This window comes from Carassius gibelio, chromosome A9, assembly GCF_023724105.1.
Source record: "Carassius gibelio isolate Cgi1373 ecotype wild population from Czech Republic chromosome A9, carGib1.2-hapl.c, whole genome shotgun sequence".
In the NCBI taxonomy this organism is placed as follows: domain Eukaryota; kingdom Metazoa; phylum Chordata; class Actinopteri; order Cypriniformes; family Cyprinidae; genus Carassius; species Carassius gibelio.
The window spans coordinates 8,551,622-8,565,008 of record NC_068379.1 but is presented as its reverse complement, the minus strand read 5'-3'; positions in this window follow the sequence as shown (position 1 = coordinate 8,565,008).

Genomic DNA, 13,387 nt, shown 5'->3' with positions numbered 1-13,387 from the left:
CGTTACAATTTCACCCATTCATTCATATATGTTCAAATGGCAATGTCTATGCGATATCTGGGGCTAGTTGCATAAAATTAGCCTCTATGTTAAATTGTAACCGATAACAAATAACCAATTGGAGATGGGAACCATTTTAAACAATTCAGTTCGATTTGGTGAACTGGTTCAAGAAGATCTGGTTACATCGAATGATTCATTCGCGAACCGGATATCACTACACTGCAGTGTTTTGAACTCTCTCACACAGACACGGAAGAGAAGACAATGCTGAATAAAGTCGTAGTTTTTGCTATTTTTGGACTAAAATGTATTTTCGATGCTTCAACAATTCTAACTGACCCTCTGATGTCACATGGACTACTTTGATTATGTTTTTTTTACCTTTCTGGACATGGACAGTAGACCGTACACACAGCTTCAATGGAGGGACTGAGAGCTCTCGGAGTAAATCTAAAATATCTTAAACTGTGTTACGAAGATGAACGACAGGTATCACGGGTTTGGAACGACATGAAGGGTGAGTTATTAATGACATAATTTAGATTTTTGGGTGAACTAACCCTTTAAATGCAACCATCCCCAAGTCATTGTCTATAGAACTTGAGTGGCCCTTTTCCAAATGGCACACTATGCACTTGCAGCCTGCAGACTTGCAGTTTCTGCTGTATATGGATACAAGAGAAGTCCTTAAGGCTATAGGGCATCCCATTCTTCATTTTAGTTTTGAGAAAGTTGCTCATGAGTTAAATTTTGTGCCCTCAATGTGCAAGTCTCCCAAGCCCAAACTGAAGCAGTGTCTCTAATTGATAGTCAAAGCAGCATTACATCACTAAAGTTTGCAATTGGAGGAAGACTGAAAAGGCTTAAAGTGCAATTTGGGACAGGACCTATTTGTCATTATGCTACCAAAGTGTGGACCTGGAGGAGGAAAAGAAGGGCTAATGTTAACATTTTGGACAAGGCCAGTTTATTATATTGGTATACAGGTAAATCATCCGTATCGTTTTACTTTTTCATGACTTAAATCTGTAAAACCTGCACTTATAAAGCTTAAAAATGTAAATGTACAATTTTAATAAAAAACAAAAACAATAAAAAGTTTTGTTGGTAGGCCCGACATGCACTACTGTGCATAGGCTACGCTACACAACAATCCTTTAATCTGTTATGTAAAATCTGTTTATGTCTTTTCTCTGATAGTAAATAAAGACAAATTGAGTTTACTATGCGACTGAAGGGCGCACTTGCGGTGGATACAGTCTAGTCGTCTAGTCTAATGAGAGCATTCTCGGTTTATTGCTTTGAGTTGTGGGCTTGCACTGTAGAGGGCTGTCTACCGCATCTGAATGATTTTTAGATTTAAGGATAGAGCGGTCACTAATATGGCTAAAATGTAAGATGCGCTCGTGTCAGGCCGAGGGAAGCACCGATCCCGTGCTGTCTATATGAATGGTTAGTCGATCAAGTGTGAACCAAATAATGTGATCCTGATAAAGAGCACACAGATGATAGTCAGCAGCTGTGACATTAGATATGTATATATAAATCTTAAACATGAATCTTAGTTTATTTCAGACACCCAATATCTAAAATTATATTTAGGCATTTGACCCTCAGATTTGTCTTATATCTGTAAATATATTGGCATTGGAGTACATACTAACTTAATTATTGTTTGAATGTATTTGCTAGTCCACCACAAAAATCCCATTAGTCTGTGATGCTGCACTAAACAGGTGCGGATTATAATATTTTTATTTGGAAAAACTCTTCCTGGCAATGAAACAACATGAGATCACACACACACACAGCGTATGCAGTCATCAGTTCTCATCCAGGCTGGTGCATAAAGTATATCATCATCATCATCATTTTACCACAAAGAGTGTTACCATAAATGGTCTATTTCAGGAAATTAATAACCGTCATCCATGACTGAAAAACAATATCTTCACCTCTGCTGATCAATATGTTAGGATCCTCCTGTGGTTAAGACATGTGGTTTGCTGGAAGATGGAAGAGTTGAAGTGTTGCCTGTGTTATCCTGTATTATGACATTCTCTGAGGTGCAGGAATATTGAATATGAAAACCAGTACATGATCAAATAGAATCATATATTTTAACGTATGGAAGGAGGTGAGGAAGCAAGAGCAAGTAATAAGAATTTATTAAAAAGTCAGACAAACAAATAACACAAAGACAGGAGGCTGGGTGAATCTTGCAGGTCTGGTAGCAATCCGGGAAGTGACAATGCTCACGGGTGATCCAGGGCATGGTGGTGAGTAGGCAGCAGGAGAGCATGACGCAGGAACTGCAGTGGGAGAGCCGTGAAGGTGAGTGGTGAAGTCCGTGGGAGTTGAGGAGTGGATGGAATTCTGAGACAAATCAATCCATCAATGAGAGGAACATGAAACAGGAACGAGAGAATCAGGAAGTAAGGCCATGGTTTACCAACCGTGACAGTACCCTCCCCTCTAGGAACGCCTCCTGGAGTTCTCAGATGGCCCTACCTGTGGATTGTAATTATCAATCAGGGAGTGATCCAGTATGTCCCTAGCAGGTACCTAACTCCTATCCTCCGGACCATAACCCTCCCAGTCCACCAAGTACTGGAATCCTCGTCCCCTCCGCCTCGAGTCCAGAATGCGATTGACCGGTTTCCCATCTACCAGTTGCGGCGGTGGGGGAACCGGGGTGGACGGGTTAATTTGTGAATAAAACACGGGCTTTGGATACATGGAAGATGGGATGAATCCTCCTGTACGCCGGAGGTAGTCTGAGGTGGACTGTCACCGGACTAACGATCTTGGGGACAGGGAACTGGCCAATAAATTTGGGAGCTAACTTATTAAAAAACGGAACGGAGCGGAATGTTGTTAGTAGAAAGCCACACATTTTGACCCATGATGTATATGGGAGGCTTCGACCGGTGGCGATCGGCCTTGGCCTTGGTGCACGCCCTCACCTGGAGCAGAGTCTCATGGGCTCTGGTCGAGGTGGGGTGACACCACTGGACAAAAGCATGAGCGGAGAGGACTGTGACATCAGATTCCAGACTAGGAAAAACAGGTGGCTAGTAACCTATGCTACACTGAAATGGAGAGAGGCCCGTGGCTGACACTGGTAATGAGTTGTGAGCGTACTCAACCATAGAGAGTTTTTGGCTCCAGGAAGAAGGATTCTTGGAAACTAAACATCGCAACATTCTCTCTAAATCTTGGTTGGCCCGCTCAGACTGACCGTTGCTCTGTGGGTGATAACCCGAAGACAGACTAACCGTAGCTCCCAACAATTTACAAAACTCTTTCCAAAATTTGGACACAAATTGGGATCCCCTGTCAGAAACCACATCTACCGGGAGGCCATGTTACCGAAATATGTGGTCATTAACAGTGACCACTGTCTCCTTGGCTGAAGGTAATTTGGGCAAGGGAATGAAATGTGCTGCGTTCGAGAATCAGTCCACTATGGTCAAAACGACCATCATGCCATTAGAGGGCGGGAGGATGGTAACAAAATCTAGAGCAATGTGGGACCAGGGTATCGAAGGGACAGACAGCGGTTGAAGAAGCCCATCTGGAGGTCAGTTAGATGACTTACCACTGGCGCAAACTGAGCAGGCCAAAACAAAATTGTGAACGTCACGAGCCATCAGTGGCCACCAGAATCGTTGCTTTATGAAGCACTTGGTGTGGCTTATCTCTGGGTGACAAGCTACATTAGAGCAGTGACCCCACTGAATAACGTAGGACCATAACTCCTCCGGCACAAACAACCGATTGGGTGGGCACCCGGGCGGAGGCATTACCCCTTCTAAGGCCGTTTTGACCTCCGATTCGACCTCCCATGTGAGTGATGAGATGACTATACTCTCAGGTAAAATGCACTCGGGAGTCACCGGGCATTCGGAAGGATCAAAAAGACATCGGGTTTGACGTTTTTGGAACCCGGGCGGTACGATAGGGAAAAATCAAAGCAACCGAAAAAAAAAAAAATGCCCACAGAGCCTGCCTGCCTGCTTCGGCTGTATTAGACCACCAGAACGCAGTACTGGGGGAGGTCAAGGCGGTCAGATATGAGACTACTAGGCTGAAATTACGAATAAAACGCAGATAAAAATTGGCGAACCCCAGAAACCGCTGTAGGGCCTTACAGGAATCTGGACTTGGCCAATCTATCACAGCCTTAACTTTGTCAGGATCCATACGTATTCCCTCAGATGAGACGATGTACCCTAGGAAGGGAACAGACTGTGCATGGAATACGCATTTCTCCGCCTTGACAAAAAGCCCATTCTCTAATAACCTCTGGAGCACTGGTCTGTGGTCTTGCACCTGTTCCTGGAGAGATGAAGAAAAAAATCAGTATGTCATCCAGGTAAACATATATAAACTGATCTACCATGTCTCTCAACTCGTCATTCACAAGTGCATGGAAAACCCCTAGCGAGTTGGAGAGCCCAAACGACATCATGAAGTATTCAAGGTGCCCTCTAGGGGTGTTAAAGACGGTTTTCCACTCATCTCCCTTCCTGATGTGGACCAAACGATAAGCGTTACGTAAATCCAAATATGTGAAGATGGTTGCTCCCTGTAACCTCTCGAATGCTGAAGACATCAACGGCAAAGGATAGGTATTCTTTAACCGTGATGTTGTTCAGCTCTCGGTAATCAATACAAGGTCGCAGGGAACCATCCTTCTTACCAACAAAAAAATAATCCTGCCTCCGCTGGAGAAGAGGAAGGGTGGATGAACCTCGATGCCAGAGAATCAGAAATATATTTCTCCATGGCCTCCCTCTCCAGAATGGAAAGGGAGTGGAGTTTCCTTTAGGCGGGGACTTACCTGGAACTATCTGTATGGCACAGTCATAGGGACGATGCGGAGGGACAGAAGCAGCACGGGACTTACTGAACACTTCCTTCAGGTCCAGCTACTCCGCGGGCATGTTTGAAAAAACCGTAGTCTCTTCCTGAAAGACAGAAACAGACACAGCAGGACAAGCAGAAGCCAGACAAGACTCATGACAATGTTCACTCCACAAGGTGATGGTGTCCACTCGTGGGTTGTGCTTGACCAACCAGGGATGACCTAACACAATGGGTGCCACAGGGGAGTCCATGAGGAGAAGGGATAGGGTTTTGGTGTGATTGCCAGAGGTGAGGAGAGTCATGGGTCCTGTAGTGTGGGTGACATACGGCAGTTCCTTGTCTCTGAGTGCGCTGACGGTAATCTGATGTGACAGGGGAAGGATAGGAAGTTTCAGGTGATGTGCAAGGCAATTGTCAATGAAATTACCTTGAATCCGGAAGGCTGTGACAGGTGTGAGTGTTGTTGGCCCACCGCAGTTTCACCGGAAGTAGAGTTGGTGCTGTTGATGACTTCCTGGTGGAGATCCCACCCGATAGTAACTTCAAACTTACTACCGGGCTGACTCTTTTACCGGACATGTGAACAGAAGATGTCCAGAGCAACTGCAGTAGAGACACAGTTCTTGGGACCTCCGCCTCTCTCTCTCCTCCCGGGACAGTCGAGCTTTACCCACCTGCATGGGTTCGTGATCGACAACGGGACCGACCATGTTCTCCCGGCTCGAGTTGCCACTCTCCGGGGTACTGAGAAGGCATGTGTGACTGGTCTTTCAACCCAAACGGTTAATCCGAGCGTCCACACGGATCACCAAGTCGATGAGTCCGTGGAGTTTGGGTGGCATCTCGAGGAGGTAGATCTCTTTGTGAACACGGTCAGCCAACCCATGCAGGAATACATCCCACTGCGCCTCCTCGTTCCATTTGCACGCAGCCGCCAAGGTGGGAAACTTGATGGAATAGTCGGCCATGGAGAGATTTCTTTGCTTGAGATCCACGAGCTCACGGGCCGCTTCCTTGCTGGCCACAGTCCGATCTAACACCCTCTTCATCTCCTCGGAGAGGGAGTGGAATGAGGTGCAGCATGGGTCGTGGTTCTCCCACACCGCTGTTCCCCACAGAGCGGCCCTACCAGAGAGTAGTGTTAGGACAAATGCCACCTTGGACTCCTCCATCTCAAAGGTGCGAGGCTGTAGGGATAAATGCATGGAACACTTTGTCAAGAATTTTCTGCTGTAATTAGGCTCACCAGAGTAGCACCGGAAGATGAGGTTCGGGCCGGTAGTGGTTTTCGGGGATGTCCTGGATCTGAGCTCAGACACCTTTGTCACCATCACTTGGACAGCGGGTCCGGTGTTGACTATACTCTCCTGCTGCTGATCGATGTGGATGACGCTGTGGTGAATAAAGTCCGTGAGAGAAGCAGAACTCGCTGCCTCCATGTTGGTCAGAGCGTTCTGTAACGTATGGAAGGAGGTGAGGAAGCAAGTGTGAGTAATAAGAATTTATTAAACAGTCAGACAAACAAATAACACAAAGACAGGAGGCTGGGTGAATCTTGCAGATCTGGTAGTGATCCGGGAAGTGACAATGCTCACGGGTGATCCATGGCATGGTGGTGAGTAGGCAGCAGGAGAGCATGACACAGGAACTGCAGTGGGAGAGCCGTGAAGGTGAGTGATGAAGTCCGTGGGAGTTGAGGAGTGGATGGAATTCTGAGACAAGACAATCCAGCGACGAGAAGAAACATGAAACAGGAACGAGAGAATCAGTAAGTAACACTTGGGACTTCATATACAACGCTTTGACAAACACAAGACGAAAGACAGGGCAATAAGTAGGGAATGGGTAATGAGTAGCAGCTGGTGATAATGAACAATTAACAGATATGCCCACATGAAACAATCAGTGCTGACGCAAGACACACACTCACTCCACCCACATAGTGCAAAACCCGAGGCCACGTTTTACCAACTGTGACATATATTAGCCATTAGGATTTGTAAATAATGTTTAAAGCCAAAAACATCAGTACAGAGAGGGTGTGAATTCTGTTCTGTTCTGTTGAGGATGGAAGGATTTTGTTCTCAGATCATGACATTCTTGTGCCTTGACACCACCTTAAAGTGGAAAAACTATTTGCTGCAAGCCAGTATCTCCCTGAAACACTCTCCTTTCAGGATTGCCAAATAATCTAAAGTCATAGCAGAGACATCTAAGCCTTGAATGGCAGGGCCCTTGTGTGCATGGAGACTCATCAACCCACACTCTGGTCTGATAGCACAGGAAACCGGAAGAATGTGAATGGCACTGTTGTGTGAGCACTTCTGATTCACTGTGTGTGCACTTACAGTCTCTCAACATGACAAAAGACTGGAGACCAACAATGTGACCTATGCAGAGAATTTGACCCTGCAAGTAAATGTGACGGGATGTGATTGTGAGGTCATCAATGCACTGTGCATTATGAACTTGGTACAGACAGTATGGTACATTCACAACAAATCAGGTAAATTTCTTCATAAAGGAAGAAATATTAATTTGAAAGACTTGTACTGACTGATAATCTGAAGTTTTTTCTTCTATAAATCTTGATAGTATCAAGTAATGCTAGATGCTCAAGAATCATTAAGTAAATCTTTCAAAAGAGGATTAAACATGGTTTATGATGACCAACATTAACTAAACTTTATCTTGGAGATAATTATTAAAGACACACAACAGCTGCTTTGTTAACCAGGACTGCGTGAGGCCATTTGGGGACACAGTTGTAAATCCAGTGTGATTTATTTAAGTTTATAAGTTTAATGTCAGTCACAAATAAATAAATAAAATAACAATAATAAAATCCAGTGAGCGAGAAATAGACAAGTCTAGATATTTTTTTTACAGAAAATGCTGAATGGTCCATCAGCAAACCAACCCCACCCCCCACCCCCCACCCCCCCAATTACACCTGTTATAGCAGGTGTCAGCTGCTGACAGTCACACAATCACTTACGGGGGTTTCTGAACCAAAACGTAAATCAGCACAGTGTCTGTGAGATGCAGGCAAAGTAATGACACACTGTTAAACTGAGTGCAATCAATGGTGATAGATTTATTCAGTAGTGTTTCTGTATCAACAACTTATCCACCACATACAAAACCAGACATATTCTTCTTTAAATGCTTTTAAAAGATATGGGTTACCAGAATAAAGAGATTTTAGATGACTATACTACACTCTCTCATTCTCATCCCTCATTTGCTTAGACTAGTCTTTATGGTGATAAGAAATGAGGACGAGGAAATTAGGGTTTCATCTCCATAAGCATCAGTCAGCTGTATGCAGTCACCATACAGATTGATTTCATCATCAAGTTAGTTTTGAGTCATTTCCATATGTGTCAGGACGAGGAAACAGAGGATCCTCTGAAAGAGTAACAAAAGCGGTTACCAGACACCTCGGCTCCAGTTTAATTTCAGCAAAGACACGCTTTCATACCAGCCAAACTACCTGCAAAATATGTGTAAAACTATATATAAACTCATAATTTAAATAAAATAAAACAGTTTCGCATTCCCATGTCTTCTCAAACATTAAAAATCGAACAATTATTAAATACTGTATACTCCTTTCTAGAGTATTAGAAGGAATCAGACTTCCCTTAACAAAAAAAAAAAAAAAAAAAAAAAGTAAACTCATTAGCAGCATCATTTAACACTTGCATTCTTCCTTTATTAATCAGACTATATTTTTACTGTATCTGTGTGTTCACCACAGCAGAACAAATAGAGATTGTTTAATATCGTGGCAATTTTCTGTTTCAATGAAGGTGAGACAAAAGTCTTTTGAATATTTATTTTCTTATAAGAAAAAGGTGACAGTCATGGTTTATTTATACCTTTATACCTTCATCAAATGCGAATGCTTTGATCCCATCCAATCAAAATGAATAATCAACATGTATATGTCCATTTAAGGTGTCCAACTATGTCTTCTAGACGCGTTTCTAAAAAGCCAAAGACTAACTTGCCCTCTGAACATGAAGGTCGTCAGGTGAGCTCAGAATTAAAGGCATAGCTCACCCAGAAATTACAATTCTGTCATCATTTACTCAGCAACATTTTATCCATACAATGAAAGAATAAAGAACAGAATAAAGAAAGGCATACAAGTTTGGAACGACATGAAGGTGAGTAAATGATTACAGACTTTTATATTTGAACTTATTCATTATTGACTCTCAACACAAGTGTGTCTCAGTTTATCAAAAGGACTACATTAATTCACAAGACAGAGAAAAAAATTAAAGGCAAGTTCATGTTATTCTCAAAACAATTCCAATAAAAATGGCTTTTGCTAATTCAGAAAGATATGCTGCCACTCTGCTGTCATAGACCAATTAAACAACTGAATGTAAGACAAAAGTGTGAGAGGCGTGATAATCAATTTATTTTTATCATTATTATTATTATGTTCATTTATTTTAATGTGAGATTTTTTATTTTTTATGTGTGAAGTCAAAGAACAAATGCATTGTTATTTGAACAGGCTTGTCTGCAGCCTGGCAATTTACTGCATCTTGGTAACAAAACAGTTTACTCACAATCAGTACAGTCATAAACCAGACACAGCCAAAAGCATGCCAAAATACATCCACGTGACTGCAGAAATAACCAAAACTAGCCAGTTCAGACTGAGTCTGGGACTGAGTTTTTCTTGCATCAGTGGCTTGGTAAAGTGCTGAGTTTGATCTCAGTGAGCGCTTCCTGGCCGGCCAGTGTTTTGTGAAGCGTGGGTCGCTGTAAATCCACCCAGCTCCTGCAACACAAAGGCTGGGCTCTGGTTTAATAGTGATGGGGGTGGGGCTGGAGAACACTGGGACATCACTACATTCCTTCTCAGACCGCTCCGGCCGCTGATGCAGGGGATTGTGGGGGATCCCCCTTTGTTGCAGTTGCAGGGTGGTAAAATACGGTCACTCTTGAGGTCAAAAGGAAAAGAGTCCATTGGAAAGCAGCTACAGTATATCTGCTGGATGAATATGTGCAGGCACTCCTTATTATAACATGCACTGAACGCTGTCAGAATAGTTTTCTCATGTGATCACAGGCTTCATATCTGCCTCTGTTCCCAAGATTCCATGCATACTGACGGAAGAGCTTGCGTTCAAGGAATGTTCAGAGTTTAATATGGCTTAAGCTCTATCAAATGCATGTGTGGCATATTGTAGATTGCTGCAGAAAATAATTTGGGCATGTTCCTCATGTGGGTTTAAAAGCAGAAAGATGAAGCTTTCAGTAAAGTGCATAAATTCTATGTTGAGAAAAATTGCTAATTTTCTGGAAGTTACCACAATGTAGGCAACTGAAAATCAAGATGACGTTTGAAGATTATAATGCATTTTGGAAATGCATTATCATTAACACTGATGAAACATGAAGTTTCTTGTTGTCCTTCAGTTTTCCACTGACAGTCAGTGATGTTTTAGTGAAAATAATGCTATATGATATCAATTTAGAACTTTAACCAAAATGTTACAGTCAACAACAGCAGTTCTTTCACTGTTAATCAAACTTGCACCCCTTTCTCTCCTCAGAGTCAGACATGGGCAGTTATTTGTGTCTATGTGAGCCGTGAACAGAGCAGAACAGCATCCTGTGCAAACATGAGATTTCTCAACCCTGCTAGATTTCCTGGACAGTAACTGGGATGAACAAACATTAACTAGCTGTGTACTTCCTAATTTGTCCCGCTCCACACATGGTCAGCATGTTTGAGTAACCTGGCGGAATTTACCCACAGGGCTTGACACAAGTTACCAGGGAGATGAATAGCTCAGTGGGGTCTGGTGCTTTCTGAATATGCAATCTGAAAATAATGAAATCAGATTTAAATATGCATCAGCGTGAGGAGTTTGCACTACAGAAAAAAGTCTGCAGTCACTCTGTTATTCTTTATTTTTGATACATCAACCAAAACTGATGCTAAAAGCAATAAGAAGAGATCAAATTTACAGCACTAGACACAATCTATTAACTACTTGCTTATTAGCATGCATATTACTAGCACACTGGCTGTTTATTAGCACGTATAAAGAAAGCACATATTAATGCCTTATTCTGCATTACCATATTCTATATCCATTAATCGACCCAAAACATAACTACTAAAATAACGATCTTAATTAGCATTAATAAGCAGCAAATTAGGAGCTTACTGAGAGAAAACTCTTAGTTAATAGTGAGTTTGTGTTCCCTAATCTAAAGTGTTGCTGGTTGAGCTATAGAGAACATAGATGCCAGTTAAGAGTTTGTCAAAAATTCAAAATGATATTTACACCATCCCCGTGAACCCATTCCCCCAAACTCAAAACCTAGCTTCTTTTAAAGCCACAAGCAAACAATAAGGAAACATTGTATTTGAAAAAGACAAAAAAGTATTATAACGTATGTATGTATATATGTATGTTAACAATAAAAAAACTTTTGAATCAGAATAATTTTTGTGAGTACAGTGGATAGTAGATAGAGTTTATATATCAAATGAAACAAGAAAATTCAAACAATGCATATTTTGTCATTTAACTTGCATTGACATGACTGCAAGTCAGTTATCAACTAGATGCAAAATAACCCTTCCTTACTTCACAAATGTTTGTCCTTTATCTTTTCATTCACAGAGCATTCAGCTGTCATCAAGAAGGTGGTGATCATGCATAATATTGATTTCATCACTCATCTCTAAATGGTTAAACTGACAACCATCCCTACTTTCCCCTATTCCTAAAGCAATTTTAAATGTGTTTGCAAATGAAAAAGTAAAATAAATGTTATTCATAGAATATGATGTATGGGTGCGAGCAGAGACTATGCTGTGTGACTAGACTAGATTTGTAAGAGGTGATTATTGTATTGAGTGTTGGGCTGCAGCAGGGCTCCAGGGCTCATTTCCAACACACAAACGTTATATCCTGGACTTTCAACCCCCGACATCTCTCACACTGATATCGTTTAGCATCTGCTCATTTCAAATGTATATCTTCACATCTACAGGTGTCCAAAAATAACCTGTAAGTAAGACAAAGATATGAAAGATGGAATTTATTTAACGATAATTAGTGGCCCCCTCATGTTGGGGGTTGTGAATAATTGTAATGCCCTGAGTTCATTGATCATTGATCTGCATTAGGATGTCCCACTGATGCTGAACAAACACAGTTCTCCATATTGCAGATTATAAACATGGTGAGATGTCTCGACAGTGTATCTCACTCTCTGTGTCACTTTGCTCAATTAGGCTTCTGTCTGTACAGAACTTTGGTTGTCAAGGTTATTTATAAATAAATAATAAATAAATAACATGGGTCTAAATTTATAGGCACAGTTCGTTCAGAAAAGGAAAATTCTGTCATTATTTACTGACCTTAAAGTTTTTTTTTTCTGTTTAACATAAAAAGAAGATATTTTGAAGAATGTTGGTAACCAAAAAACTGCTGGTAATCATTGACTGCCAAAAAATACTATGAATATCTAATGTGGTTTCACCCACATTCTTCAAAATATCTTGATTGTTCATTTTGGTATGAACTGTCCCTTTAGGATTTATGTATTTGAATTGCAATTAAAATGTCCGTCCACTTGTTTTACACACACAAATGAACTAATGAACTTGTGATGCATATGACAGTCATAAATAAATTAAACTGATAAGATTACAGTAATAACAAACCGAATGTGTTTTGAATGCACAATAAACAATATTCACACAGTAAAAAAAAATTAACTTAAATGGATTTATTCAAGTCAGAATAATATTTTTTATGATTGCGGGGCACCAGTTTACGTGTACAGTTTTTATTATAACACTATACATTTGTTTCACAATGAACAGGTTCTAATGTGCATTTTGAAAATGTGATTATTTAAATGTAAATAGATTAGAAGTTAATAATAAAGTATGCCATGCTTTTTTGAATGCAGAAATCTTACCTGTTTCATTCGTAAATGACTAATTGTATATATATATTTTATATATACAGTATTGTTCAAAATAATAGCAGTACAATGTGACTAACCAGAATAATCAAGGTTTTTAGTATATTTTTTATTGCTACGTGGCAAACAAGTTACCAGTAGGTTCAGTAGATTGTCAGAAAACAAACAAGACCCAGCATTCATGATATGCACGCTCTTAAGGCTGTGCAATTGGGCAATTAGTTGAAAGGGGTGTGTTCAAAAAAATAGCAGTGTCTACCTTTGACTGTACAAACTCAAAACTATTTTGTACAAACATTTTTTTTTTCTGGGATTTAGCAATCCTGTGAATCACTAAACTAATATTTAGTTGTATGACCACAGTTTTTTAAAACTGCTTGACATCTGTGTGGCATGGAGTCAACCAACTTGTGGCACCTCTCAGCTGTTATTCCACTCCATGATTCTTTAACAACATTCCACAATTCATTCACATTTCTTGGTTTTGCTTCAGAAACAGCATTTTTGATATCACCCCACAAGTTCTCAATTG